At 45.8% G+C, this 20287-nt stretch overlaps 1 long non-coding RNA gene across 1 annotated transcript in view; it reads right to left on the bottom strand.

Annotated features, from left to right (window-relative positions):
• LOC132406406 (uncharacterized) overlaps nucleotides 1-7326 on the bottom strand; it is a 34339-nt gene extending 27013 nt beyond the window's left edge. The window contains exon 1 of the long non-coding RNA XR_009516158.1: nucleotides 2985-7326. This is a non-coding gene — a long non-coding RNA (uncharacterized LOC132406406). The remainder of the gene's footprint in view (nucleotides 1-2984) is intronic.
• Between the last annotated feature and the right edge of the window lie 12961 nt (nucleotides 7327-20287).

Here is a 20287-nt window from a genome sequence, read left to right on the forward strand (position 1 = left end):
AAGTTGATGGAGAAGATCCTGAGAGGCAGGATTTATGAACATTTGGAGAAGTGTAATATGATTAGGAATAGTCAGCATGGCTTTGTCAAAGGCAGGTCATGCCTAATGAGCCTGATTGAATTTTTGGAGGATGTGACAAAACACATTGATGAAGGTAGAGCAGTAGATGTAGTGTATATGGATTTCAGCAAGGCGTTTGACAAGGCACCCCATGCAAGGCTTATTGAGAAAGTAAGGATGCATGGGATCCATTGCTTTGTGGATCCAGAAATGGTTTGCTGACTGAAGGCAAAGAGTGGTTGTAGACAGGTCATATTCTGCATGGAGGTCGGCCACCAGTGGTGTGCCTCAGGGATCTGTTCTGGGAACCCTACTTTTTGTGATTTTTATAAATGACCTGAATGAGGAAGTAGAAGGATGGGTTAGTAAGTTTGCTGATGACACAAAAGTTGGAGGTGTTGTGGATAGTGTGGAGGGCTGTCAGAGGTTACAGTGGGACATTGATAGGATGCAAAACTGAGCTGAGAAGTGGCAAATGGAGTTCAACCCAGATAAGTGTGAAGTGGTTCATTTTGGTGGGTCAAATATGATGGCAGAATATACCATTAATGCTAAGACTCTTGGCAGTGTGGAGGATCAGGGGGATCTTGGGGTCCAAGTCCATAGGACACTCAAAGCAGCTGCGCAGGTTGACTCTGTGGTTAAGAAGGCATACGGTGTGTTGGCATTCATCAATTGTGGAATTGAATTTTGGAGCTGAGAGATAATGTTGCAGCTAATAGGACCCTGGTCAGACCTCACTTGGAGTACTGTGCTCAGTTCTGGTCATCTCACTACAGGAAGGATGTGGAAACCATAGAAATGGTGCAGTGGAGATTCACAAGGATGTTGCCTGGATTGGGGAGCATGCCTTATGAGAATAGGTTGAGTGAACTCGGCCTTTTCACCTTGAAGCGACAGAGGATGAGAGGTGGCCTGATAGAGGTGTATAAGATGATGAGAGGTATTGATCGTGTGGATAGTCAGAGGCTTTTTCCCAGGGCGGAAATGATGGTCACAAGAGGATACAGGTTTAAGGTGCTTGAGAGTAAGTACAGAGGAGATGTCAGGGGTAAGTTTTTTATTCAGAGTGGTGAGTGTGTGGAATGGGCTGCTGGCAACGGTGGTGGAGGCGGCTACGATAGGGTCTTTCAAAAGACTTTTGGATAGGTACATGGTGCTTAGAAAAATAGAGGGCTATAGGTAAGCCTAGTAATTTCTAAGGCAGGGACGTGTTCGACACAACTTTGTGGGTCGAAGGGCCTGTATTGTGCTGTAGGTTGTCTATGTTTCTAAAATCCTATGGCGTTAGAGGAAAGATACTGGCACTGTTAGAGGACTGGCTGACATCCAGGAGGCAGTGAGTGGAATTAAAAGGGGCCTTTTCTGGTTGGCTGTCTGTGACTGGTGGCGTTCCTCAGGTACTGGGACCGCTACTTCTCACCGTTTGGATAATGGAATTGATGACTTTGTGACAAAGTTTGTGGATGATATGAAGATGGGTGGAAGGGTAGGTGGTGCTGAGGAAGCAACGCGTTTGTAGCAGGACTGAGACAAATTGGAAAAGTGGGCAAAAAAGCGGCAGATGGAATGCAGTGTTGGAAAATGTATGACAAATGCATCCTTTTTGGTAAAAGGAACAATAATGCAGACTACTAACTAAATGGGGAGAAGGTTCAAACATCAGAGGTGCGGAGGGACTTAGAAATCCTTGTGCAACACTCCCAGAAGGTTGAGTCTGTGAGTCTGTGGTAATGAAGGCAAATGCAATGTTGGTATTCATTTCAAGGGGAATAGAATATAAAAGCAAGGAGACAATGCTGAGGCTTTTTAAGACACTGGTCAGGCCGCACTTGGAGTATTGTCAGCAGTTTTGGGTCCCTTTTCTCAGAAAGGATGTACAGCATTGTCTTTGGAGGGAGTCCGGAGGAGGTTCACGAGGATGATTTCCAGAATGACGGGGTTAACATATGAGGAGCGGTTGACAGCTTTGGGCCTGAACTCCCTGGAATTTAGAAGAATGCGTGGGGATCTCATTGAAACCTACCGAACGTTGAAAGGACCAGATAGGGTGGTTGTGGAGAGGATGTTTTCTATGGTGGGGGGTACCCAGAACTAGAGGGCACAGCCTCAAAACTGAGTGGCAACCTTTTGGAACAGAGGTATGGAGGAATATTTTTAGCCGGGGAGTAGTGAATCTGTGGAATGCTCTGCCACAGACTGCGGTGGAGGCCAAGCCCATGGGTATATTTCAGATGGTTTCCTGATTGGTCAGGGCATCAAAGGATATAGCAAAAAGGCAGGTGTATGGGGTTGAGTAGGATCACCCATGATGGAATAGTGGAGTGGACTCGATGGGCTGAATGGCCTACTTCTGCTCCTGTGTCTTATGGACACATGTGGTGATTCACTGGTGTCCATTAATTACAACATTGCTGACGTGTGTGCTTTGTCAGCTCACACCAGGGTAAAGGCTGCTGATGAGCCTGATGAAATTTGTGGAACTCTCTGCTGAAATCTGCTGGCTATTTACTCCCGTCTTACTGCAAGGCTCGTGGTTGTCTCAGAGACAGCCACCATGTAATTGCTATAAATCAGGTCTATTTGCCCGCAGCATCACCATGGCAAAACAGTTATCAGACCCTTGAACGAACCTCTTGTACCACAAGAAGGACTCCTTACCTCATGATCTAACTCGTTATGATCTTTGCACTTTATCATTTATCTGCACTGCACTTTTTCAGCAGCCTTTACAATTTATTCTGCCTTTTTATTGATCTACCTTATTCTCCCTTAGTGCAGTGTGCAATGATGTGATCTGTATAAACAGCGTACAGGACCAGTTTTTCACCGTATCGCGGTACCTGTGACAATAATAACAAGCACCAATACCAGGGAGCTGAGGGCGGAAAGCGCCGGCTGACGGAGAAGCTGACTTTGGGCACCTGTGTAATTCATTGCAGCTGTTCACATTATCCACGCCTGTCATCAGAGTCATACTGCAGTCCTGTGGCTGGTGACATGTATCAGCACGTCGTCTGTACTTTCTCAACGCTGAGAAAGCTCTTCTCGGGTCAGCGGCAGCAACATCGCCTGTTTTGCTGAGACAGTTTCCTTTTATATCGCTACTCCACCTTTGTCCCTGTGGTAACGTTCGTGTCAGAACACAGAAATACATTTAGTGGCCACTTTTTTAGGTACACTCTGGCACCTGATCATGAACAGAAATATTTAATCAGCCAGTGGCATGGCAGCAATTCAGTGCACAAAAGCAAGCAGACATAGTCAAGAGGTTTGGCTGTTCAGACCAAACGTCAGAATGGGGAAGAAATGTGATCCAAGTGACTTTGACTTTGTTGGTGCCAGACAGGGTGGTTTGACCATCTCAGAAACTGCTGATCTCCTGGGATTTTCATTTACACAGTCTCTAGAGTTTACAGAGAATGGTGTGAAAACCAAAAAGTAAAACATCCAGAGAGTGGCAGTTCTGTGGGTGAAAATGTTGATGCGAGACAGCAGTGGAGAAAGGCCAGACTGGTCCAAGCTGAAGGAAGGCAACAGTAACTCCAATAACCACACATTACGGAGCATCTCTGAATGCACAGCACATTGAACCTTGAAGTGGATGGACTACAACAGCAGAAGAACATGAAAAGCAGTCAATGGTCACTTATTTAGATACAGGAGTTACCTAATAAAGTGGCCACTGAGTGTACAGTGAAACATGTCAGTGGCTGACACAGTCCGAGGATGTGCTGGGGGTAGCCCGCAAATGGCAACATGCTTCTGGTGCTAATATAGCATGTTTACAAATGTGACAAGACTTGCCGTCTGGTTTTCCCAGTGAAATGTCTGGTCTAAGTCAGCTCAACCCAGCTAACAGGGGGTCACCTGCCACTCATTTCCAACTCATTTGGAAACTCAACTCAACTCACTCATTTTCTCCGGCAGCCTATTTAAACCCATTGTCCTTGTTCACCCATTGACCAGAAAGCTTCAACCAGTTTCTCTTAGCCTTCAGTTACCTTTCTGCCTTGTTGTGGTTAATAGTGGTTCTCTCTTGTTTTCAGAATCAGAATCAGGTTTAATATCACCAGCAAATGTTGTAAAATTTGTTGTTTCACAGCAGCAGTGCATTGAAATATACCCATAATAATAAAAACTATAAATGACAATACAAAGTATGTATAAAGAAAGAAAATTAAATTACATTAGTGGTGCAAAAGAAAGGGGAAAATGCTGAGCTAGTGTTCATGGGTTCATTGTCCATTTAGAAATAGGATCAGTATGACGGCAGAGAAGAAGAAGCTGTCCCTGAAATGTTGAGTGTGTGTCTTCAGGCTCCTGGACATCCTCTGTGATAATAGCAATGAGAAGAGGGCATGTCCTGAGTGATGGGGGTCCTTAATGATGTAAGCTACCATTTTGAGGCATCGCCTTTTGAATGCTGGATGCTGGGGAGGCTGGTACTCTTGACAGAGCTGACAGAGTTTACAAGTTTCTGCGGCTTTTTACAATCCCGTGCAGCGGCCCCTCCATACTAGATACAACCAGTCCCGATGCTCTCCACAGTACATCTGCAGAAATCTCAGTGTCTTTGGTGACATACCAATTATCCTCAAACTCCTAAGGAAATATCGCCGCTGACATGCCTTATTTGTAATTGCAATTGCATGTCGAGTCTAGGATAGATCACCAGAGAATTGACACCCAGGAACTTGAAACTGCTCATGTTTTCCACTTCTGATCCCTCAGTGAGGACTAGTGTATATTCCTCAACTGACCCTTCCTGGAGTCCATGATCAATCCATTGGCCTTACTGATGCTAAGTGCAAAGTTGTTGTTGCAATACTACTCAACTAGCTGATCTATCTCGCTTCTGTAGGTCTCCTCATCACCACCTGAAACTCTGCCAACAATAGTTGCATCATCAGCGTTTATAGATGAGGTTTCAGCAGTGCCTAGCCACACTGTTGTGGGTGTAGAGAGAGTAGTGCAGTGGGTTAAGCATGAATCGTTGAGGTGCGTCAGAGTTGACTGTCAGCATGGATTTGTGCATGGAAGGTCATGTTTGACAAATCTTATTGAATTTTTTGAAGAGGTTACTAGGAAAGTTGATGAGGGTAAAGCAGTAGATGTTGTCTATATGGACTTCAGTAAGGCCTTTGATAAGGTTCCACACAGAAGGTTAGTTAGGAAGGTTCAATCGTTAGGTATTAATATTGAAGTAGTAAAATGGATTCAACAGTGGCTGGATGGGAGATGCCAGAGAGTAGTGGTGGATAACTGTTTGTCAGGTTGGAGGCTGGTGACTAGAGGTGTGCCTCAGGGATCTGTACTGGGTCAGATGTTGTTTGTCATATACATTAATGATCTGGATGATGGGGTGGTAAATTGGATTAGTAAGTATGCAGATGATACTAAGATAGGTGGCGTTGTGGATAATGAAGTAGGTTTTCAAAGCTTGCAGAGAGATTTAGGCCATTTAGAAGAGTGGGCTGAAAGATAGCAGATGGAGTTTAATGCTGATAAGTGTGAGGTGCTACATTTTGGTAGGACTAATCAAAATAGGACATACATGGTAAATGGTAGGGCATTGAAGAATGCAGTAGAACAGAGTGATCTAGGAATAATGGTGCGTAGTTCCCTGAAGGTGGAATCTCATATGGATAGGGTGGTGAAGAAAGCTTTTGGTGTGCTGGCCTTTATAAATCAGATTATTGAGTATAGGAGTTGGAATGTAATGTTGAAATTATACAAGACATTGGTAAGGCCGAATTTGGAGTATTGTGTACAGTTCTGGTCACCAAATTACAGGAAAGATGTCATCAAAATAGAGAGAGTACAGAGAAGATTGACTAGAATGTTACCTGGGTTTCAGTACCTAAGTTACAGAGAAAGGTTGAACAAGTTAGGTCTTCATTCTTTGGAGCTTAGAAGGTTGAGGGGGGACTTGATAGAGGTATTTAAAATTATGAGGGGGATAGATAGAGTTGACATGGGTAGGCTTTTTCCACTGAGAGTAGGGGAGATTCAAACAAGAGGACATGAGTTGAGAGTTAGGGGGCAAAAGTTTAGTGTAACACGAGGGGGAACTTCTTTACTCAGAGAGTGGTAGCTGTGTGGAATGAGCTTCCAGTAGAAGTGGTAGAGGCAGGTTCAATATTGTCATTTAAAATAAAATTGGATAGGTATATGGACAGGAAAGGAATGGAGGGTTATGGGCTGAGTGCGGGTCAGTGGGACTTGGTGAGATTAAGCGTTCAAAATGGACAAGAAGGGCCGAGATGGCCTGTTTCCGTGCTGTAATTGTTATATGGTTATAAGGAGGAGATGTTATTTCCGATGGAGTTTGTTGATTAGAACTGAGGATATGATAGTATTGAATGCTGAGCTGTAATCAATTAACAACAGCCTGATGATGATATTGCCATTGTCCAGGTGATCCAGGACCGAGTGAGATCGAATCCACTGTTGACCCAGTGTGGCAACAGGCGAACTGCAGCAGGTCCAGATCCTTGTTTAGGCAGGAGTTGATTCTGGCCATAGCTAACCTTTAAAACCCTTCATCACGGTAGATGTGAGTGCCACTGGGTGATAGTCATCGAAGCAGCTCACCCTGCTCTTCTTGGTGTGATTGTTGCTCGTTTGAAGCAGGTGGAACCTCCGAATGCTGAAGTGAGAGATTGACGGTGTCCTGGAATACCCCCACCAGTTGGTTGGCGCAGGCTTTGTGAGCCACATCATCAGGCCTTGGCATCTTCTTGAAAGACGTCCTGACATCAGGCTCTGACACAGGGGTCACAGGGTCACCAGATGATGCAGGGATTCACACATTCTCCCTTTCAAAGCGGGCGTAAAGGTGTTTGTGGCCCCTTGTGGCTTGTTATTATTAAAGTTATCATTCACTGCTAAGGCATCTCTGCTGCTTTGTGCTCGGGTCAAGCCTCCTGACAATTTAACCACCAAGCTAAACGACGTTCCTCCATGCCAAAGTATAGAACACAGTACAAATAACTCACAAACAACACATAAGGTTATATTACCACAAATATCATTCTAAGGAATTCAAAGAATTGCTCTGCGCGGACCCAGATGTGATTCACTTAATGGCCGTTAATTGTAACATTCTTTATGTGGGTCCTCCGTCAACTCACACCAAGGTAAAGGCAGAGGTTTGAGCGTGATAAAATTTGCGGAGGTGACGGGAGATTTGATAGAGGTGTATAAAATTATGATGGGTATAGATAGAGTGAATGCAAGCAGGCTTTTCCCACTGAGGCTAGCGGAGAAAAAAAACCAGAGGACATGGGTTAAGGGTGAAGGGGGAAAAGTTTAAAGGGAATATCGGGGGGAGCTTCTTCACACAGGGAGTGGTGGGAGTGTGGAATGAGCTGCCAGATGAAGTGGTAAATGCGGGCTCACTTTTAACATTTAAGAAAAAGTTGGACAGGTTCATGGATGTGAGGGGTATGGAGGGATATGGTCCAGGTGCAGGTCAGTGGGACTAGGCAGAAAAATGGTTCGGCACAGCCAAGAAGGGCTGAAGAGCCTGTTTCTGTGCTGTAATGTTCTACGGTTCTATGGAGCTCCCCCTATTCTGGACATGTTCACTAAAATCTGCTGGCAATTGATTCCTTTCTTACTGCAAGGCTCGTGGTTGTCTCAGAAACAGCCACCATGTAATTGCTATAAATCAGGCCTATTTGCCCGCAGCATCACCGTGGCAAAACAGTTACCAGACCCTTGAACGAACCTCTTGTACCACAAGAAGGACTCCTTACCTCATGATCTAACTCGTTATGATCTTTGCACTTTATCGTTTATCTGCACTGCACTTTTTCAGCAGCCTTTACAATTTATTCTGCCTTTTTATTGATCTACCTTATTCTCCCTCAGTGCAGTGTGCAATGATGCGATCTGTATAAACAGTGTACGGGACCAGTTTTTCACCGTATCGCGGTACCTGTGACAATAATAGCAAGCACCAATACCAGGGAGCTGAGGGCGGAAAGCGCCGGCTGACGGAGAAGCTGACTTTGGGCACCTGTGTAATTCATTGCAGCTGTTCACATTATCCACGCCTGTCATCAGAGTCGTACTGCAGTCCTGTGGCTGGTGACATGTATCAGCACGTCGTCTGTACTTTCTCAGCGCTGAGAAAGCTCTTCTCGGGTCAGCGGCAGCAACATCACCTGTTTTGCTGAGACAGTTTCCTTTTATATCGCTACTCCACCTTTGTCCCTGTGGTAACGTTCGTGTCAGAACACATAATTATAGAGGCAAACGGGAGGCTATTTGGCTCCAGTACGCCTCTGTAAATTCTCTGAAAGAATTACTTAATTTGTCTCTCTTCAACTATTTTGTGACAAGTTGGCTTACTTTACAGATAGGTGGGGATGTAGGTCATGTTGACGAAGCAGGGAGTTTGTGGAAGGAAGTGCATTAGGAGAATGGGCAAAGGAGCGCAGGGAAGTGTATGTCATGTACTCTGGTAGAAGGAATAAAGGCATAGACTATTTTCTAAATGGGGAACAAATTCAGAAATCAGAGGTGCAAAGGGACTTGGACTCCCTAAAGGTCGAGTCAGTGGCAAGGATGTTAGCATTAATTTTGAGAGGACTAATTATAAAAGCAAGGATGTAATTCTAAGGCTTTATATGTAATGCTGGACCAATAGAAAAATAGAAAACCTACCGCACAATACATGCCCTTCAGCTCATAAAGCTGTGCTGAACATGTCCTTGCGTTAGAACTACCTAGGCTTACCCATAGCCCTCTACTAAGCTCCGTGTATCCATCCAGGAGTCTCTTAAAAGACTGCACTTGGAGTATAGTGACCAATTTTAAGCCCTTGCCTAAGAAAGAAAGTGTGGCTTTGGAGAGTGTCCAGAGGAGGTTGATGAGAATGATCCTGGGAATGAAAGGGTTAATGTATGAGGTGCACTTAATGGCTTTGTGCCTTTGATGGAGTTCAGAAGAATGGTGGTGGGGGGGGAGAAATCTCCTCATACAAATCTATAGAATATTGAAAGGCCGAGATAGCGTGTTCATGGAGAGGATGTTTCCTACAGTGGGAGAGTCTAGGACCAGAGGGCATCAACGCAGAATACAAGGATATCACTTTAGAACATAGATGAAGAGGAATTCCTTCAAAGGGGGGTAAATCTGTGGAATTTGTTCCCACAGGTGGCCGTGGAGGCCAAGTCATTGGGTATAATTTAAGCGGAGGTTGATATGTTCTTGATTATTATGGGCATCAAAGGTTACGGTGAGAATACAGGAAACTGGGGTAATAAATCGGCCATGATAGAAGATGGACCAAACTCTATGAGCTGTGTGACCTAAATCTGTTCCTATATCTTGTGATCTTATAATATTACAGATTTTTCCTTCATATTTTTGACCCTTTGGAAGTTATGATAGAATGTGCTTTCATGGCTTTGAAGGGGTGAGCTTGCTAGTTGCTGCAATAGGGAAAATGAGGAACCTATGCTGTTAACTTGCTGGTCTGGTGCAGCCATTAAAGCAGAGAAATGTTTAATGCTTTTGAAGCTGCTTTACTTCCTCAAAAGTAAGAGGGTGGAACCTTCTGAAGATCCAAAGGTCAGTTCACCTGCTGAGTTAAATTCCGGTTTCCTGTTTGTGGAAATCCCTAAATTGCTTCGGAATGAGCCTTGTCGAGCCAGCCAAAGACAAAACGGCAGGATTGCATCAGGCTCCATTACTGACGCCCATAATTAACAGTGAAGCAGCTTTGGTTTTGAGGAGTGGATTTAGTTGTTTTAGGCCTTGTGTTGTATGACAGGTGGAAGGAAGGCTGTAACCTGCCCTGTGGATGGGTGTGTGCAGGAATTTTTCTATGCAAAGAGTCAGAAAAAGAGGAGTGCTTCATTAACTGCATTCAATGTGCCACATACAATGGTGGAGAACTGTATAGACGGGGTGCCCCATCCGTTGGGCAACAAGCTAAACATTTAAGGCTCTGGCAGGAGCCTGGGGGAAGGGCGAAGATGTGGGGAGTGGTACATTGATTTGTCTTTATATCGAGAATACTATTTCTGAGAGGTGTGCCTGAATCCCAGCTTTACCTGCAAACACCGCTTAAGAATGGCTTGTGTTTCTCTGCAGGCTTTCAAGATATCCCAAATCAGACTGCGGCCAGTGAAGTGCTTTTGAACTGAGGTCACTGCTGTGTATTGGGAAGCCAGCAGTCCCTTTTTACACACCAAGCTCCCACCAGCAACTGCTTTATAATGTCCTGATGATTGATGTGACTGAGGCCAGTGCACTGGCAGTGACCCTTGGAAGTGGTGGTTACCTGAGAGAACAATGGCTTAAACTGTCAGAGTTATCGACTGTATCCGGTGGTCCCAATGCACCCTCCTCTGCATCGGTGAGACCCAACGGAGACTGGGGATTGCTTTGTCAAACAACTTTGCTCTTTCTGCCACAACAGGCAGGATTTCCTCGAAGCACACACACAATGCTGGAGGAACTCAGCAGGCCAGGCAGCATCTATGGAAAAGAGTACAGTCAACGTTTCAGGGCGATTGCTTCTTCACCAGTCCTGCTGAAGGGTCTCAGCCCGAAACGTCAACTGTATTCTCTTCCATAGGTGCTGCCTGGCCTGCTGAGTTCCTCCAACATTTCGTACGTGCTTCTGGCATCTGCAGATTTTCTCTGGTTTGTGAGGCAGGATTTTCCGGTGGCCACCCATTTTAATTCCACTCTCCATTCCCATTCTGAAATGTCGGTTCATGGACTCCATGATGAGGCCACTCTGAGACTGGAGGAGTAACGTCTTCTATTCCGTCTGAGTAGCCTCCAACCTGAAAGCAAGAATGTCAATTTCTCTAACTTCCAGTAATTTCTCCCTCTCCCCCTTCTCCCTTTTTCATTCTCCCGTTCTGGCTCCCCTCTTACCCCTTCCCTTTTCCTCAGCTGCCTCTCCTCCTTCCCTTTCTCCCATGGTCCACTGTCCTCTCCTATCAGATCCCCTTTCCTTTCAGCCCTTTACCTTCTCCACCTATTGCCTCCCTGCTTCTTACTTCACCCCTCCCCACCCACCACCTGGCCTCACCTATCACCTGCCAACGTGTAATCCTCCCCCTCCCCCTGTCTTTTTATTCTGGCTTCCTCACCCTTCCTTTCCAGTCCTGATGAAGAGTCTTGGCCTGAAATGTCAGCTTCTTATTCCCTCCATAGATGCTGCCTGACCGGCTGAGTTCCTTCAGCATTTTGTGTGTTAAACTTGCATTCAAAAGCAGGAGCCTGATAATGCTGCACTCTCTCAGTACCACAGCACAGATTACATCCCCCAGAATGAAGAGTGAACCTCCAGTCGTGCTTTACGGAGCAGTGCACTCACCTTGACCGTTGATCGTGCTTCCGTCCCATTCCAGAGACCGAGCACACGATCCTGGCCAATACACCGAGAGTGAGGACAAAGGGAGCTCTGATAAAACCAAAGCTCACACCCTGACTGCTCCATTCAGTGGAGCGGAGAACCCAATGGCTATCACAATATCTATTCCAGCATCTGCAGGATCTTTAGCAGGGGCAGCACCATAACGTAGCAGTGCCAGTGATCTTGTACCAGTGCCAGTGAGTTTGTACATTCTCCCCGTGAGCATGAGGGTGCTTCCGTTTCCTCCTACGTTCCAAAGATGCGCGGGTTAGGATTGGTGAACGGGCGGCTTGCTCTGTTGGCAACCGAGGCATAGTGACACTGGCCGTCTGTATCCTTCTCGGCCCTACCCATCAAAGCACTAACATTATCTTTATTCGTCACTGATACATCGAAACATGAAGATATTCAGAGGAATGTGGCATTCTGTGACAACCCTGTTAACTATGTCTCCCTCTTCTGCTCTGCATCAGAACCAAGCACAGAGGCACAAACTTGCTCCTGTTGCTGACTTACTCTGAGGTTCATCCCACACAGCAATACTCAAAGTGGTGACCCTTTTTGAGAGATTTTAGGGCTCCTATCATCCTTAACTGCACTTACTGCCCTTCCTAGTGGTCATCCATCTTTTTGTCTGTACCTGTAGTGTGACCAGTCACTAAACGCACCACCTAAGACGTGGATACTCCACAGTCAGTCCATCCTCAGCTCCAACTGCTCTGTGCAAGAGCTACTTCCCACAGCTATCATATTGGAAATGTCCCTGATCTCTCACGTCCTGAACAGGAACGTCACACTGCTCTACCTTCCGTATCCCTTATTCCTAATCCCTCCCACTAAGGAGAACGAAGAACCCTCACCTGATCACCACTGGCACTTAGAACTCAGAAACACACAACATAGAAAGTCACAGCACAGTGAAGTTTTTAGGTCTGACTTTATAACTCCATTTTTCTAATATACAAGTGCCTATCTAAGAGTTTCTTAAATGTCCCTTATGTATCTGCCTCTATCAGCAGCCCTGGCAGGGCATTCCACACCCCCTCCTCTTCTACATAAAAAAACTTACTCTTCTCATCCCCCATCCCTCCCTCCAGTCACTTTAAAGTTATGCCCTTCGCAATAGATTTCATGGAATCATCAAAAATGATCATATTCAGATCAATAGCTTGTGATCTATTCACTTACAATTGAGCCATACAAACAGAAACAGATCCTTTAAACCCACCAACAACACACACACAATGCTGGTGGAACACAGCAGGCTAGGCAGCATCTATAGGGAGAAGCGCTGTCGACGTTTCGGGCCAAGATCCTTCGTCAGGGCTAACCGAAAGGAAAGATAGTAAGAGATTTGAAAGTAGTGGGGGGAAGGGGAAATGCGAAATGATAAGAGAAGACCGGAGGGGGTGGGGTGAAGCTAAGAGCTGGAAAGGTGATTGGCGAAAGTGATACAGAGCTGGAGAAGGGAAAGGATCATGGGACGGGAGGCCTCAGGAGAAAGAAAGTGGGTGGAGCATCAGAGGGAGATGGAGAACAGGCAAACAACTAAATATATCAGAGATGGGGTAAGAAGGGGAGGAAGGGCATTAATGGAAGTTAGAGAAGTCAATGTTCACGCCATCAGATTGGAGGCTACCCAGCCGGTATATAAGGTGTTGTTCCTCCAACCTGAGTTTGGATTCATTTTGACAATAGAGGAGGCCATGGATAGACAGATCAGAATGGGAATGGGACGTGGAATTAAAATGTGTGGCCACTGGGAGAACCTGCTTTCTCTGGCGGACAGAGCGTAGGTGTTCAGCGAAATGGTCTCCCAGTCTGCGTCGGGTCTCACCAATATATAAAAGGCCACACCGGGAGTACCGGATGCAGTATACCACACCAGCCGACTCACAGGTGAAGTGTCGCCTCACCTGGAAGGACTGTCTAGGGCCCTGAATGGTGGTGAGGGAGGAAGAGTAAGGGCAGGTGTAGCACTTGTTCTGTTTACAAGGATAAGTGCCAGCAGGGAGATGGGTGGAAAGGGATGGGGGGGGGGAACGAGTGGACAAGGGAATCACATAGGGAGCGATCCCTGTGAAAAGCAGAAAGAGAGGGGGAGGGAAAAATGTGTTTGGTAGTGGGATCCCGTTGGAGGTGGCGGAATTTACGGAGAATTATATGTTGGACCTGGAGGCTGGTGGGGTGGTAGGTAAGGACAAGGGGAACCCTATCTCGAGTGGGGTGGCGGGTGGATGGGGTGAGGGCAGATGTGCGAGAAATGGGAGAGATGCATTTGAGAGCAGAGTTGATGGTGGACGAAGGGAAGCCCCTTTGTTTAAAAAAGGAAGACATCTCCTTCGTCCTGGAAAGAAAAGCCTCATCCTGAGAGCAGATGCGGCGGAGACGGAGGAATTGTGAGAAGGGGATAGCCTTTTTGCAAGAGACAGGGTGGGAAGAGGAATAGTCCAGGTAGCTGTGAGAGTCTGTAGGCTTATAGTAGATATCAGTAGATAGGCCGTCTCCAGAGATGGAGACAGAAAGATCAAGAAAGGGGAGGGAGGTGTTGGAAATGGACCAGGTAAATTTGAGGGCAGGGTGAAAGTTGGAGGCAAAGTTAATGAAGTCGATGAGCTCAGCATGTGTGCAAGAGGCAGCGCCAACGCAGTCGTCGATGTAGCGAAGGAAAAGAGGGGGATGGATACCGGTATAGCCTTGGAACATGGACTGTTCCACAAAGCCAACAAAAAGGCAGGCATAACTGAGACCCATACGGGTGCCCATGGCTACACCCTTGGTTTGGAGGAAGTGGGAGGAGCCAAAGGAGAAATTATTGAGAGTATTCTACCAGCATTTTGTGTGTGTTGTTGTTTGAATTTCCAGCATCTGCAGATTTCCTTGTGTTTGCTCTTTAAACCCACCCTGGAGTTTATGGTAATCCTATGCTAATCCCATTATATGTTCTCGTTAACTCCCTTCCTCACATCCTCACAGATTCTATCAATCACCAACAGGCAAGGGCCAATTAACCCCCCAAGCTCACGTGCCTTTGGGACGTGGGAGGACAGTGAAGCCAGAAGAAGCCTTTGTGGTCACCGTGAGAATGTGTAAACTGCTCACACAGAGCACCAGAGAGCAGGTCACTGAGACCGGGAGGCAACGGGGAGCCACTGGTTTGAACCTGCTGGCTATTAGTACGGTGACATTATTTTTTGCACCATATGTATGTGCACCTTAGAAACCATTCTACCTGGATAAATAACAATTTAGTATGGCAACTACTTGGCACACGAACACAAAAAAAACTGCATCACAATAGGCAAACCAGCCTCCCCTCTGTGGACTCTTGTCTATTCCTACTGGCTCAGGAAAACAGCCAGCATAATCAAAGAACCCCCGCCCCCCCCCCACAATCCTGGAAATTCTCCCCCATCGGGCTGAAGATACAAAATCCTGAAAGCACGCACCACCAAGCTTAAAGGCAGCTGTTATCCCTCTGCTATGTACAATAAGATAGATTCTTGACCTCAAGGCCTACCTCATGGTAGTGCACTGTACTGTTTAGCTGTACGCTCTCCTTCACAGCTCGTTCTCTGGTACTTCGTTCTGCCTCAATGCACGGTGTGATAATTTGATTGGAATGAACAGTACGCAAGACAAGCTTTTCACTGTGTCCCTGTCCATGTGACAATAATAGAGCGATAATGATATGCTTGTTAGGTTCACTGGGGGCACGTTATTTGACTGAGAGGCACTGCTGAGTAACCGTGCGGATCAGGAGCGGGGTATGGGCCACAACAGCAGGCCACATGGCATGTAATGACTAGGTCCTCCCCTGTAAACCCCATTGTCTGGAGGACCAACTAGGCAAACGTACTCAGTGTTCAAGGGGCACAGACTGAGAAAGGTGAAGGACATGCGAGGGGAAGAGAAGGGGTAAGAGGGGAGCGAGAATGGGGAATTGAAAAAGAGAGGAGGGGAAGGGGGCAAGAAATTTCCGGAAGTTTGAGGAATCAATGTTCATGCCATCAGGTTGGAGGCTAGCCAGACGGAGAATGCAGCAAGAGTTTGTGAGGGGTTAAAGAGAGGAGATTTGTTCTGAGATTGGAAAGAATGAGACTTTGTGATCCCTGAAGCAATTTAACTATATATGGCAATGCCTCAACATTTTCATATTTGACTATTAGTCATCTTGAAGGAGCTGGGGTTAGGAATGTGCCACTGTTACTTTTCCAAGTGCTTAAAGGTCATTGCTAAATCAAAAAAATAACATCTTATCCCTTGATATCTGCTTCCACGTGGGCACACTGTCCTATTCTGCTGAAGCAACTCTATCTCCAGCGTTCTCTGTATTTATGACAGGAAACTGTCAACCTGCGATTGACGGTACCCATAATGCCAGGCAAGCCAGTGCAAATATCAATGCAGAAAAGACAAGTATTTATCCACAAGGTATCGCGTGAAAGAGCTGTCATGGGGGCCCATTCAGCTTACTTTCCCAGTGAGAAGCTCAGAGGTGGAATTCAAAAGACTCTTTCAAGCATGGCCTGAATAACGCTGTAATTTATATGGCATCTCTCCAAGTTGTTTTTTTTTTGTAATTCTTACGCACGGCTTTGCACCTGTCCTCACATTTAATAGCACAGTTACTATGTGAAGCCTGTCAGTTTGGGATTAGAACTAAGAATGTACGAAAACAGGAGCAGGATAAGGCCGCTCGGCTCCTCGAACCTGCACTTCGGTGCCAGTGACCCGTGACCCTTGGTTATCCACTTCCTCTTTCAGTACCCTCCTGTGCACCACCCTCCAGAGTGCAGGCTCTACCTTTTGTCCCGTAGCATTGGTCACCCAGCCCTTTGAACCTGCTTTCCCTTTCATCAAGAACCTGACTGATTTTTTTTCAAAATTGTGCCTCATTTTCCTCGGCCATAACCATATCCCTTGACTCCCTTAACATACAGAAACCTCTCGATCTCGGCTTTGAATGAGTTCCATAACTGAGCCTCCTTGGCCTCCGGGGCAGAGAATTCCAAAGGTGATCCGCTAACTGACAGGAGGAATTCTCCTCATCTCAGCCCTTATTTAACTGTTGTATGTCGTGGTTTATTGTCGCATGTCACGCCCTGACAGACAAATCCCTAAAATGTGTAAATGGCAAATGAGATTGCTTCTTTATCTAACCCCCGTTCTGAGACACAAAATTCTGCAGAAGCTGGAACCCGTAGCAGCAAACAAGATGCTGTAGCAACTCAGGATCCTTGAACTCAGACTTGAAACTTTGAGAGTCCTCATCCCTCTACCAACGCTGCCTGACCTGGTAAGTTCCGCCTGCACCTTGTTGGTTGTCACCACTTGGTTTGGGACCATGATCGATGCTTCCAGATGCCCAGGTCAACGGAAGCACCCTCACTACATCCAGTCTGTCAAGGCTTTTAAAAATGCAGGAAACCTAAACGTAGAAACCGCTGGAAATACACAACGGGTCAATCTGCGTCTGAAGATACAGAACAAAAGCATTGGAGCCTTCTGTCCACGGTTGATCTGATCTTGTCCTCAGTCCACATTCCTGCTCATTCCCTATAACCGTGATTAAAGCATCTACCTGTACTATCTTGGAATACTTGTACAGTGGCCACTCTATCAGGTACCTTCTGTACTGAGTAAAGTGGCCACTGACTGTATGCTCATGGTCTTCTACTGCTGTAGCCCATCCACTTCAAGGTTTGATGTGTTGTACATCCAGAGATCCTCCACTCCACTTACTGAGTTACTGTTGCCAGTCTGGCCACTCTCCTCCGACCTCTCTCATTAACAAGGTAGAATTGCCACTCACAAGATATTTCTCATTCATTTCTCACTCAGTTCTCTGTAAACTCTAGAGACAGGTGTGTGTGAAATCCCTGATCAGCAGTTTCTGAGATTCTCAAAACACCCCGGCTGGCACCAACTATCATTCCACGGTCAAAGTCACTTAGATCACATTTCTTGCCCATTCTGATGTTTGGTTCAGCAAGAAAACAGGCCCTTTAGCCCAACTTGGCCACACGAACCAAGATGCCCATTTAGTCCAGGCCCTTCTAAATCTTTCCGACTCATGTACCTTCTGCCTCCAAAGTTCAATTCTGTAGATTTCAAAGGAATGAATTTTAGAGATGGGTTGTAGCATACTGATGGTAATGAATAATGTGTTGAATGTAATTGGCTGGAAATAAATTTCTGAACAAACCCTCTTTCCATTTGCTGTCATCCTTATGAATTCCTTCTCCAGTATCTCCAAAGCAATAGATAAAACAGCCTTCTGCCCAGTTCTCCAATGGTCTAACCAAAGCTTTGTGTATATTTAATATACTAACCCTGGTTTGCAATTCTGTCCCTTTGGGTATACTTAAAGCAGAAGTTGAAAGGTTATTGATTAGTAAAGACTACAGAGGATATGGAGAGAAGGCAAGGAAATGGGGTTAAGAGAGCAAATATATCAACCATGATTGAATGGCAGAGTAGACTACATAGGCCAAATGACCTACTTCTGCTCCTATGACGTGATCTTATGGAAACCTATCGCTATTCCAAGACACCTAGGAGTGGTGCCTTAGAAAGGCAGTGCCCATCATTAAGGACTCCTTGCACCCAGGGCAGGCCATCTTCTCAGTGTTGCCAAGGAGATACAAGAGGTACAGCAGCACACACTCAGTGATTCAGGAACAGCTTCTTCCCCTCTGCCATCCCATTTTGAAATGGATATTGAACCTATAACACTGCTTCAATACAGTTTTATTACTGTTTTTGCACTACTTTAATTCAGATACATTATATACTTACTGTCATTCAGTTATTTTCTCTGTATTTATCAGGTATTGCATTGTACTCCCGCTGTAAAATTAACATATTTCGCAACACATGCTGGTGATATTAAATCTGAACTGTTCCACTCTGAAACTTGAAATGAATTGAATTTATTACTTACATTCTTCATATACATGAGGGGTTACATCGCTCTCTGAATGTGCAATGTGCAATTTATAGTAATTTATAATAAATATTATTCATAACAGGATAGTCAATATAACATAGAAATACAATTGTACCAGCATGAATTAATCAGCCTGATGGCCTGGTGGAAGAAGTTGTCCCGGAGCCTGCTGGTCCTGGCTTTTATGTTGCGGTACTAGAAGCTGGAAGAGTTTGTGGTTGGGGTGACTCAGGTCCCCAAAGATCCCTTGGGCCCTTTTTACACACCCTGTCCTTGTAAATGGGGAACCATGGGGAGTTCACATCTACAGATGCGCTGGGCTGTCCGCACCACTCTCTGCAGAGTCCTGCGTTTGAGGGAAGTGCAGTTCCCATACCAGGCAGTGATGCAGCCAGTTAGGATGCTCTCAACTGTGCCCCTGTAGAAAGTTCTTAGGATTTGGGGACACATACCAAACTTCTTCAACCGTCTGAGGTGAAAGAGGTGCTGTTGTGCCTTTCTCACCAAACAGCTGGTGTGTGCAGACCACGTGAGGTCCTCGGTGGTGTGTGTACTGAGAAACTTAAAACCATTCACCTTCTCAACCCCAGATCCATTGATGTCATTAGGGGCTCTAAAGCAGAAGCTTTTTTTTTGGTATATTAACAGTTTCTTTCTCTACAGATGCTGCCTGACTGCCTGAGTGTTTTGAGCAACACACACAAAATGCTGGAGGAACTCAGCAGTCCAGGCAGCATCTATGGAAAAAAGTAGAGTTGACATTTTTGGCCAAAACCTTTTAGCAGGACTCTGAAATGTTGACTTTACTATTTTCCATAGATGCTGCCTGGCCTGCTGAGTTCCTCCAGCATTTTGTGTGTGTTGCTTGGATTTCCAGCTCCTGCAAATTTTCTTTTGTTTGTGCCTGGGTTTTTATATTGTTTACTAAATTTGCATTAGCATTTTTCATTGGTTTGATTTTTAAAATGCTTCAATTATCTGCCTGATGCCTCTCTTGCTTTCAGTCTCCCTCATTCACAAACTCTGGCAAGTTTGGCCTCCATGGACAGCATGGCTCTTGCTGTTTCCTAGCACACGGCATCCCAGGCAAATTGACCATAACTGGACAAACATCAGAAAGATGAACCGGCGTTCTGCACTTTCATGTTCTGTTCAAAGGTTCAAAGGTCCAATTTAATGTCAGAGGAATGTATACAATATACATTCTGAAATGTTTTTTCTTCACAACCATCCACGAAAACAGGGAAGTGTCCCAAAGAATGAACGACAGATAAACATAAGAACCCCAAAGTCCCCCCAGCTCCCCTCCCTCACGCGCGTAAGAGCAGCGAGCAACAATCCCCCTCCCCCACCAGCAAATAAAGCAAGCATCGGTACCACCTCCGAGACTCATCGTGAGCAAAGCAATAGCAAAGAGACAGTCTTGCAGTTACCCCACAGACTTCACATTTCATCCGGCATTCGACATTCCACAGGTTCTCTCTCTCCCTGATAAGGGAGAAGGAGGCGTCTCCATTTTCTCCCCAGTGAGTGGGAGACATAACAACAACCCGCTGGTTTATGACATTAAAGGTCTGTTACATTGCTTTTTTTTCGAGCTCTGTGCTTGAAGATTGCACAGATCCCGAGTCTTCAGGCCCACAGCCGATATCCTGACTCCCTTAACGATACACGGGTCTCCTGCTGTGACACCGACCCTCGATCCGCCCGTCTCCAGAGCCCCGAGATCTTAAGCTTCTGAATCCGAGCCGGACTCTCAGGCTGAACCCTCGGTGTGCCGAACAACGGGCATTCCTGAAACCCTGAGAACAGGTCCCATTCCCACAAAGAACCTATGTCAGTGTGTAACTCCAGGGCAGGGTCTTCAAAATTACCCTGAATGGGAA

Source organism: Hypanus sabinus, chromosome 16, assembly GCF_030144855.1.
Source record: "Hypanus sabinus isolate sHypSab1 chromosome 16, sHypSab1.hap1, whole genome shotgun sequence".
NCBI classification, from domain to species: domain Eukaryota; kingdom Metazoa; phylum Chordata; class Chondrichthyes; order Myliobatiformes; family Dasyatidae; genus Hypanus; species Hypanus sabinus.